We start from the raw sequence: 8,745 nt of genomic DNA on the forward strand, positions 1-8,745 counted from the left end.
ATATATATATATATATATATATATATATATATATATATATGTATTCATAGATAGATATAGCATTCTGTATATCTTACTTCACATGCATATACTGTTGAAAGTCACAAAACTGCAGTATTTATCTTGAGAAACTATTCTGTATTAATGTATAGTGCTAAAAAGCACAGAAGTGTATCAGTAGCAGATGAAAGTATTAGTTTGAAATAGCAATCTGTATATCATACTTAACATAGATATACTGTACAAAGCCACACAACTGTAACATTCATCTCAAGAAAGCATCTTGATGCATAGTACTGAAAGCACAGTGTGATATCAGTAGCATATATATGTGTATGTGTGTGTGTTCAATATATGGAAATGGTGTAGGTGGAAATTCCAGATGGTGTACTCAATGCAGACTACGGACACATAAGAGGCACAGTGGAATCACAAGAAGATTAACAGAGAAAGGCTTTGTGTATTGCAGGTGCACAGACGCAATAAACATGGAAATTAAATTCTTCTGGAATTCCCAGAAGGATCCTTTGAGATAGTAAATAGTTTCAGTTACCTAGGAAACCCAATTAATAGTAGAGTGAATGTTCTGAAAGTATAGTTGCTTGAATAAGAACAGTATCTAGGATATTCAGAGAACTTTTACCTCTGTTGATGACAAACAGTCTCTCTGTCTCTCTCAGAGTGAAAGGTAGATTGTTTGGTGCCGGTGTATGAACAGCCATGCTACATAGTAGTGGAATATGAGCTGTGAATGCAGAGGACATTTGAAGACTAAAAAGAAATGGAGTTAGTAACCTCTACTGGATGTGTAAACATCACTGCATGTGTACAACAAAACACAAAGGTGTTGTGAGGAAAATTGGGTGTCTGAGGCATCAGATGTAATGAGCAAAAGAGAAAACTGCATTAATAAGGTCATGTGAATGAAATAGACTACAAAAATAATTGTGGTTCCATCTACATTTAGTGATCAGATAACTGTGGATGGAACCTGTAAAAGAGGAGTCCCAGGAAGATATTGGATTGTGCCTTGAATATCAACCTGAAGATATTAATCCTCACAGAAGAGATGAGAAAAGACTGAGATGATGCACAATAGCTTGAGCAAGTGTTTTCTACTATAGCCCCAGGTAAACCAATGCTTTGTGAGTGAATTTGAAAAGACAAACTGTGTAAGTTTGTTGTATGTGTGTGGGGGGGTGCCTGTGTTTTTTATGTCCCTGTAATATTATGTTGAAATGAAACAGTGCACTTACAATGAGAGGAAAAAGGCTTGGAGATTTTATTATGAGAAACTGTCGAACGTGCAAAATATGTAGGAAGAAGAATGATCTCAAGTGTAGCTAACAGAGGGATTGGCTTTTGAAGTGTACAGTTATATGGTGAAAATGACCACTAAAAACATGAAAATGGGGAAAGTAGTAGGAATATATCTGCTAAATTAGCGCTCAAGCTAGTTACCTATATAAACAACAAGGTAATATAGGGAGGTGCCATACCAATGACTGGTATAGGAGTATAATCATTCACTGCCACAAAGGTGCAAAGAAAATGTTTTAAAAAGAAACAACACATCAAACTGATGGGACAGGTTATGAAAGTTATAGAAAGAGAATTAGCAGAATTCATTTGGGAGAGAAGCAGTTTAGATGAAATGCAGTTCAAATTTGATGTTCTTTTCATAGTGATAGGAATTTCTAACCAGGAATAAACCTTTCTATTTAACATTTGTTGATCTGAAGAAGGTCTTTGGCAAGGTACCACAGTCTGTGGTCTGGTTGCTTTTAATAAAAACAAGGTATAGAAGAATGATTTATGAGAGTGTTGCAAGCAATACATAGGAATGACATCAGCAAACTGAGAGTCAGAAATGATTTCAGTGAAGAATTTAATATGCAGGTTGGTGTTCAATGAGGTTTGGTTCTTAGCCCATTCCAATTTATAATAGTTCTCCAAGACAGGATATTCTAGTGGAAGGAAATTGTGGAAGAGGAAGATACGGGTAGATGTAGTAAAAGATGATCTCAGGATGTTGAATTTCACAAGATGATGAAAGAACTCTACAAAATCCTTTCTACTATAGGTGCAAGGCCTGAAATTTGGTGAAAGGGAGCCAGTTGAATAGATCGACTCCAGTACACAACAGGTGCTTAATTTATCGACACTGAAAGAATGAAAGGCAAAGTCGACCTCGGTGAAATTTGAACTCGGAACATAGCAACGGACGAAATACCGCTAAGCATTTCGTCCAGCATGCTAACGATTCTGCCAGCTCGCCGCCTTATTACTCTACAAATAATAAACAGTGACATGCTATATTGGAAAGCATCAAGAACTGCATGTAAACATAGCGCTGTTACTACTGATGATAATAATGTGTGTGTGTGTACATGTATATTCTTTTACTCTTTTACTTGTTTCAGTCATTTTGACTGCGGCCATGCTGGAGCACTGCCTTTAGTCAAACAAATCGACCTCAGCACTTATTCCTTGTAAGCCTAGTACTTATCGTATCGGTCTGTTTTGCCAAACTGCTAAGTTACAGGGACGTAAACAGACCAACACTAGTTGTCAAGCAATGGTGGAGGGAACAAACACAGACATACAAATACATATATATATATATATATGACGGGTTTCTTTCAGTTTCCATCTACCAAATCCACTCAAAAGGCTTTGGTCGGCCCAAGACGTGCTTTAGTTATTGGGCTACAATCATGCTGGGGTAATCCCTTGAAAAAGGGTTTAGTCAATTACCTGATTGTTTTAAGTACTGGTACTTATTCTTCTAAGTTCCGGGGACATAAACAAACCAACATCTGCTGTCAAGTGGTAGTGGATGAAGACACAACACATAGATATATACACTCACATGTATGATGTATGTATGTATGTATGAGGTACATTCCAGAAATTTTGAGATGTTTTTAGTAGTAGTTATAACTGCTCTAGATTATTGTAATTTTAGTATATCATTATTATGCATCTAATAAGCTGACCTGCCAACGTTTGTTATTCCAAATTGAAGGAAGTGGCTGTAACAGCACTTTGAACACATCCTAATAAAAACTGTTTGTTGCAGTTGACTATTTCGCAGAATAGAGTTGAGGTGTGAATTTGGAAGCTTGCAATGCAATAAAGTTTTGTTTTAAACTGGGCGAAAATGCTACAGGAACTTATGAAATGCTCCAGACTGGTCATGGATTAACTTCTATGAGCCAAGCATGTTTTTTTGCTCACAAGTCGACGGAAGCTCATGAGGATCCCTTTTTTTTTTTGGACAGAAAGGGCATCTTCTGCATCCACTCAGTTCCCTCAAGCCAGACAGTCACCAAAGAGTGCTTTGTGGAGATTTTGAGGGAGTTTACTCTTTTACTTGTTTCAGTCATTTGACTGCGGCCATGCTGGAGCACCGCCTTTAGTCGAGCAAATCGACCCCAGGACTTATTCTTTGTAAGCCTAGTACTTATTCTATCGGTCTCTTTTGCCAAACCACTAAGTGACGGGGACGTAAACACACCTGCATCGGTTGTCAAGCAATGTTGGGGGGACAAACACATATATATATACGACAGGCTTCTTTCAGTTTCCATCTACCAAATCCATGCACAAGGCTTTGGTCGACCCGAGGCTATAGTAGAAGACATTTGCCCAAGGTGCCACACAGTGGGACTGAACCCAAAACTATGTGGTTGGTAAGCAAGCTACTTACCACAGTCACTCTAGGGAGTTCAAAAGATTTCAACACAGAATGCCAGAGTACCTGCACAGCCCTCAATTCCATCCTGGTAACCAACTACTCAACAGTTAATAGGCATTAAAACTGTTCCTCACCCTCCTGCAGTCGAGATCCTACTCCCCGTGACTGTCTAGTGTAATAACAATTGTCAGCTCACCATCCAGGAGTGTAATGCCATAAGGTTTACAACTTGGCCTTATCTAGTTCCTAGCTATGAACATAGATGCTACCAAAAAAAAAAATTTAATCTCAACATGCCTTGTCTTCTTTTTCCTCTGTACAACTATTTGTATAATACAAATAATGTTTATTGCCACCTAAACACGGGTGCTACTTTAACCCTAGGAGGATGCCTCCACCAGCTGGTTATTCAGTGCAGTTCACACTTGACATATATTGCAAGTGGGGAGAGAACTCCCTACTATTCAAACCCTGAGACCACTAGAACACATGGTTTTGACCTTATGCTCATTCTCAGTGATGGATATTTGTTTGCTAGACATAACAGTCTAGCTTGCAATATATAGAAAAAAAGTAACACACAGATCACTGATCATGTAACAAGTAAATTAGCTCGTTAAGAAAATCTCTATCAGAGATGAAAGCAGTATTTATATTGAGAAGAAATGTTTATCACTACCTAAACATGGGTGTTCTTTGCAGAACAGATGATACTGCTATTTTGATGTACAATGACACAGAACTCTAAATTAAACAATTCTTGCACCACTACTGGACACTTTTCCTCTGCTGCTGATACATGTCTTTGCTATTTAGCACTATACATCTATACAAGAAGCTTTCTCAAGATGAATACAGTAGTTCTGTGATTTTCTATAATGTATCTACATTAAGTAAGATATACAGAATGCAATTCTGAACTAACACTGCTTCCTTTGCCAATTATAAATGTTTATCCAGTCCACTAGCTATTTGTAATTCCAGTAACTTGTTAAACACTGTTTTTCCATATCAATGGAAGCAAAATTTGTCTAAGCATCCGGTTGATACTAGATACTTGCTACTGATGATGCACAAAGAAACAGAAAACTGGATTTAGCAATCTCACTGCCATTGTTGGCCACTTTTCATCTGATAGACTTGGGTGCTTTTTTAGCACTATACAAGAACCTTTCTCAAGACAAATATTGCAGTTTTGTGGCTTTCTCACAGCATATACAGAATGATATATATATATATATATATATATACATATATATACATGTATATATATATATACGTGAAGGCGCATTGCTTAGTACATTCAGCTCACAATCATAAGTTCGTGAGTTCAATTCCCAGCGATGTGCTGTGTCCTTGAGCAAGACACTATTTCACATTACTCCACTCCACTCGACTGGCAAATATGAGCTGTACCTGTATTGTAAAGGACCAGCCTTGTCATGATAAATATCCCTGAGAACTATGTTAAGGGTACACGTGTCATGGAGTACTCAGGCTACTCCGTTGATTGTATCAGCTGGGACCCTCGTTATCGTAACCAACAAAGTGCTCCTACATATATATACACATGTATATACATACATATACACACACACCATAGTAATAGTTGTTCAAACAGACAGTGATAAGAATATACATGTTATGTTTGATTGTGAATTTATATCTTAGTCTTGTTATTTTCGGTTATCATTCATTCTTGTGAAGTTGAAAGTATTTGTAAGGGCCACTTTGGTATTGTTTGGTTTTTCTTCATAGATAACCTAATAAAGCTACAATGCTTAGATATTGGTGTCTAGTTTTGGGAAGTTCTGTGGCATGTGCATGTGAGTGTGTGTGAAACATTTCTGAATACTGTCCACTACATGAAATCACACTGGTTTTTTTTACAAATCTATATTAAATTCAATGCCACCACCCCGCACAAAAAACAAACATATCAAAATGAAAAAAAACCAATAACAATCTTTGTTAAAATATTTCTTTATTTCTCCCATGATCCCCTGCTCTAGTATGCTGATGACAAACATACTAGTATCAGCATCCAAGGCACTAAGTGTGTTGCAGACCAAAATGTACAGTTAGAGGAGGAGAGGAGAGAAAAAAAAAATTTATATTATACATATATACACACACACACACACACACATATATATATATATATATAATAAAAGCAACAGTAAAAAATGATAGACTACAAACCCAACAGAACATGAACAATATTTTTCTTGATTGAGTCATATCAGTTAGGAAATGAAAAGATGAACAGAAAAAAAACAAGTAAAAAGGTTTCATTCTCTTCCTCTCTCTCTCTCTCCTAAACAAAGCAACATTTGTTTACATCAGTAATAAATAGAATCATTTGTATATTTATATATATGTATGTGTGTGTGTGTATATATATTTGTATTTATGTACTGTCATCCACATATGGATAATCATTAAACTCTAATCTAGTTCAGTGTTCCTGCTTAATACAGCAGTATTAGGTTGTTGTTTTGTTTTTTCTTGTTATTAAAAAAAAAAAAAAAAAAAAATCACAAAACATTTACCGGTGTTTGAAAATTTTATATTATCATATAGGTTTAACATTTTACATAAATTTTAAAAATACTTTTTTTCCCCTTCTTTTTGATAAACTAAAATTCAATAACTTTCAATTGAAAAAAAAAAAAAAAAATGTCCCAAATGCTATCATTTCAAATAAAATACTTGCAATTATAATAATAATAACAAAAAGAAACAAGATTACTTTAATATTTAACAAGATTTTGCAAGTTCCTCTTTATCTGCCCTACTATATATACTAACTATATAGAACCTAAATTATTTCAGAATGTAAAAAGAAAAGTAGCAGCAGTAGTCATAGTGGTGAGGCAGTGAACGAGGTTTTGCAGAGTTGCTTAATCTGCTCAAAACAACAACCAAATCTCTCTCTACAAACTTTACACATCACATGAATATGAGCCAATAAAGAAGTCTTTATGTGCTCTTCTTTGACTTGCTAAAATTAGCAGCCAAATCTCCTTCAAAGTTCAACCTTTACTTAAAAATTAGATAAACGTGTTATTATATATATATATATATATCTAATATATATGTATAATATGCCAGAAAAGACAAGATAGTTGCTGGTGAAAAAGTGACACAGGAAATCTGCAGGTTACACCCTAATATTCAGCTGACTTCGTATGCAATCAGAAATTGACCTGGGGATCCACACAACAACTAGAAGACATCCTTCTCACAAGAGTATTCAATGTGCCTGGTCTGTGGGTCCCCTTAACCCTCTATCATTTGACCTGACCATATCCATCCCAAATACTCTGCTTTATGCTCAAACAAACCAGATCAGGCCTTTCACACCTACCCTACAATATCATTCGACAAATAAACAATCACATCATCAAAATCTCAAAGCTCTGAGATAATGCATGATTAATTGAAAAGAGTGTGAATAAGTAAATAAGCATCATATTTGACAGAATAATCTGATTGCTCGACAGATGTTCTACTAAGCTGTCTTATACACTGTAAGTCCTAATGAACAACTAGCAAACGGAAATTACCAGTAACATTTTGATATTTTAGATATTTACTCGTTATAAAAACAAAACCATTACTGCTGTTCAGTGGAAGATAGAAAATTATTATTCAAAACTAAAACTCCAGTCAACGTGAATTGCTGTAATGTCACCCCTGTCACTCACAAGACTATACACTTAGCAATGAAATTGGGTTTTAAAAAATTCAAACACTACTGAAATTTGGTCTATTATTTTAGAAACTTGAGATTTAAAAAAAGAAATCTTTCAAATTTCATAAATAATATAGCAATGCAATTAATTTTTTTTTTTTTTTCTTCCTCTAAATCAACTGTAACATTTCAGATATAATTAATAATACATAACATACATCTGTGAAAAAAAAAAAAACATTTTTTCAATTATACTATGAAAATAACAGGAAAAAAAAAAATACTGTTAATCTATTTTCCCCACAAATAACACAATGTCATTTCAAGGAAATCAAAAGATTTTTCTAGATTATTTTTGAAAAAAAATGTAGAAAAATTTTTACTATCAAAGGAAAAAATAATTATGGCAACATTGTTTATCAAAAGAGTTAAATAAAATGATGAAATTTTTGATAATTGTTAGTTTTGATATTCCTTAAGCTTAAAAATCTGTTTTGTTTTATTTTGCATTATATTATTTTCTTTTCCAGTCAAATATTGAGATACCACACACACACAGTGAACATTTGATGAATGCTTACAGTCACCGAGTGAGACTAAATAAGATGTGAAGCCATTACTGAATATTGTGATATTATTATTATTATCTACATCTATTTCAGTGGCAATCCATCAATTCAACACAACTTACTTCATATTTATCACTGAAACAACTGTCAAGTGATGATTTCATTGCTTAAAAATGTCCAATAATTAAGAGAGAGAGAGATAGAGAGAGAAGAGGAGAAAGCGGGAATGAAAGGGAAAGAGAAAGTATGAGTGTGTGTGTGTGTGTGTGTGTGTGTGAGGAGAAAAAGCAAGAAAAGGTAATGAATGTACTTAGATCAGTTTCTACATTATGTATTGAATATGGTTTAATTAAATAGTTTAATCAAAACAATTTAAAAGAAAATTAAATAAATTACGTGGCATATTCAAAGAAACTCAGTACAAAAAAAGAAAGAAAAGAGTTTGACAAAGCTGATCCATGTTGAAGAAAAAAACCAAAAAGAACAAACAAATAAAAAATAAACTGCAAATCATAACCTTTGATATTTTAAAAGAAATAAGACTTTGATAAGTTTTAATTTAAAGACATAATAATGCCATAATGAAATGTTTTTGCCAAGTAACACAATTAAGTAAAAACTCAACATTTATTTTATGACATCAACAAGAATATGAAATGAAATATTCAGAATAAATAATTTCAAAATAAAATATAAAAAAACAACTGTCTGACAGCCAGATTTTGAGAGAGAGAGAGGGGGGGAGAGAGAGAGGGGGAGAGAGAGAGAGAGAGAGAGAG

This window comes from Octopus bimaculoides, chromosome 16, assembly GCF_001194135.2.
Source record: "Octopus bimaculoides isolate UCB-OBI-ISO-001 chromosome 16, ASM119413v2, whole genome shotgun sequence".
NCBI classification, from domain to species: domain Eukaryota; kingdom Metazoa; phylum Mollusca; class Cephalopoda; order Octopoda; family Octopodidae; genus Octopus; species Octopus bimaculoides.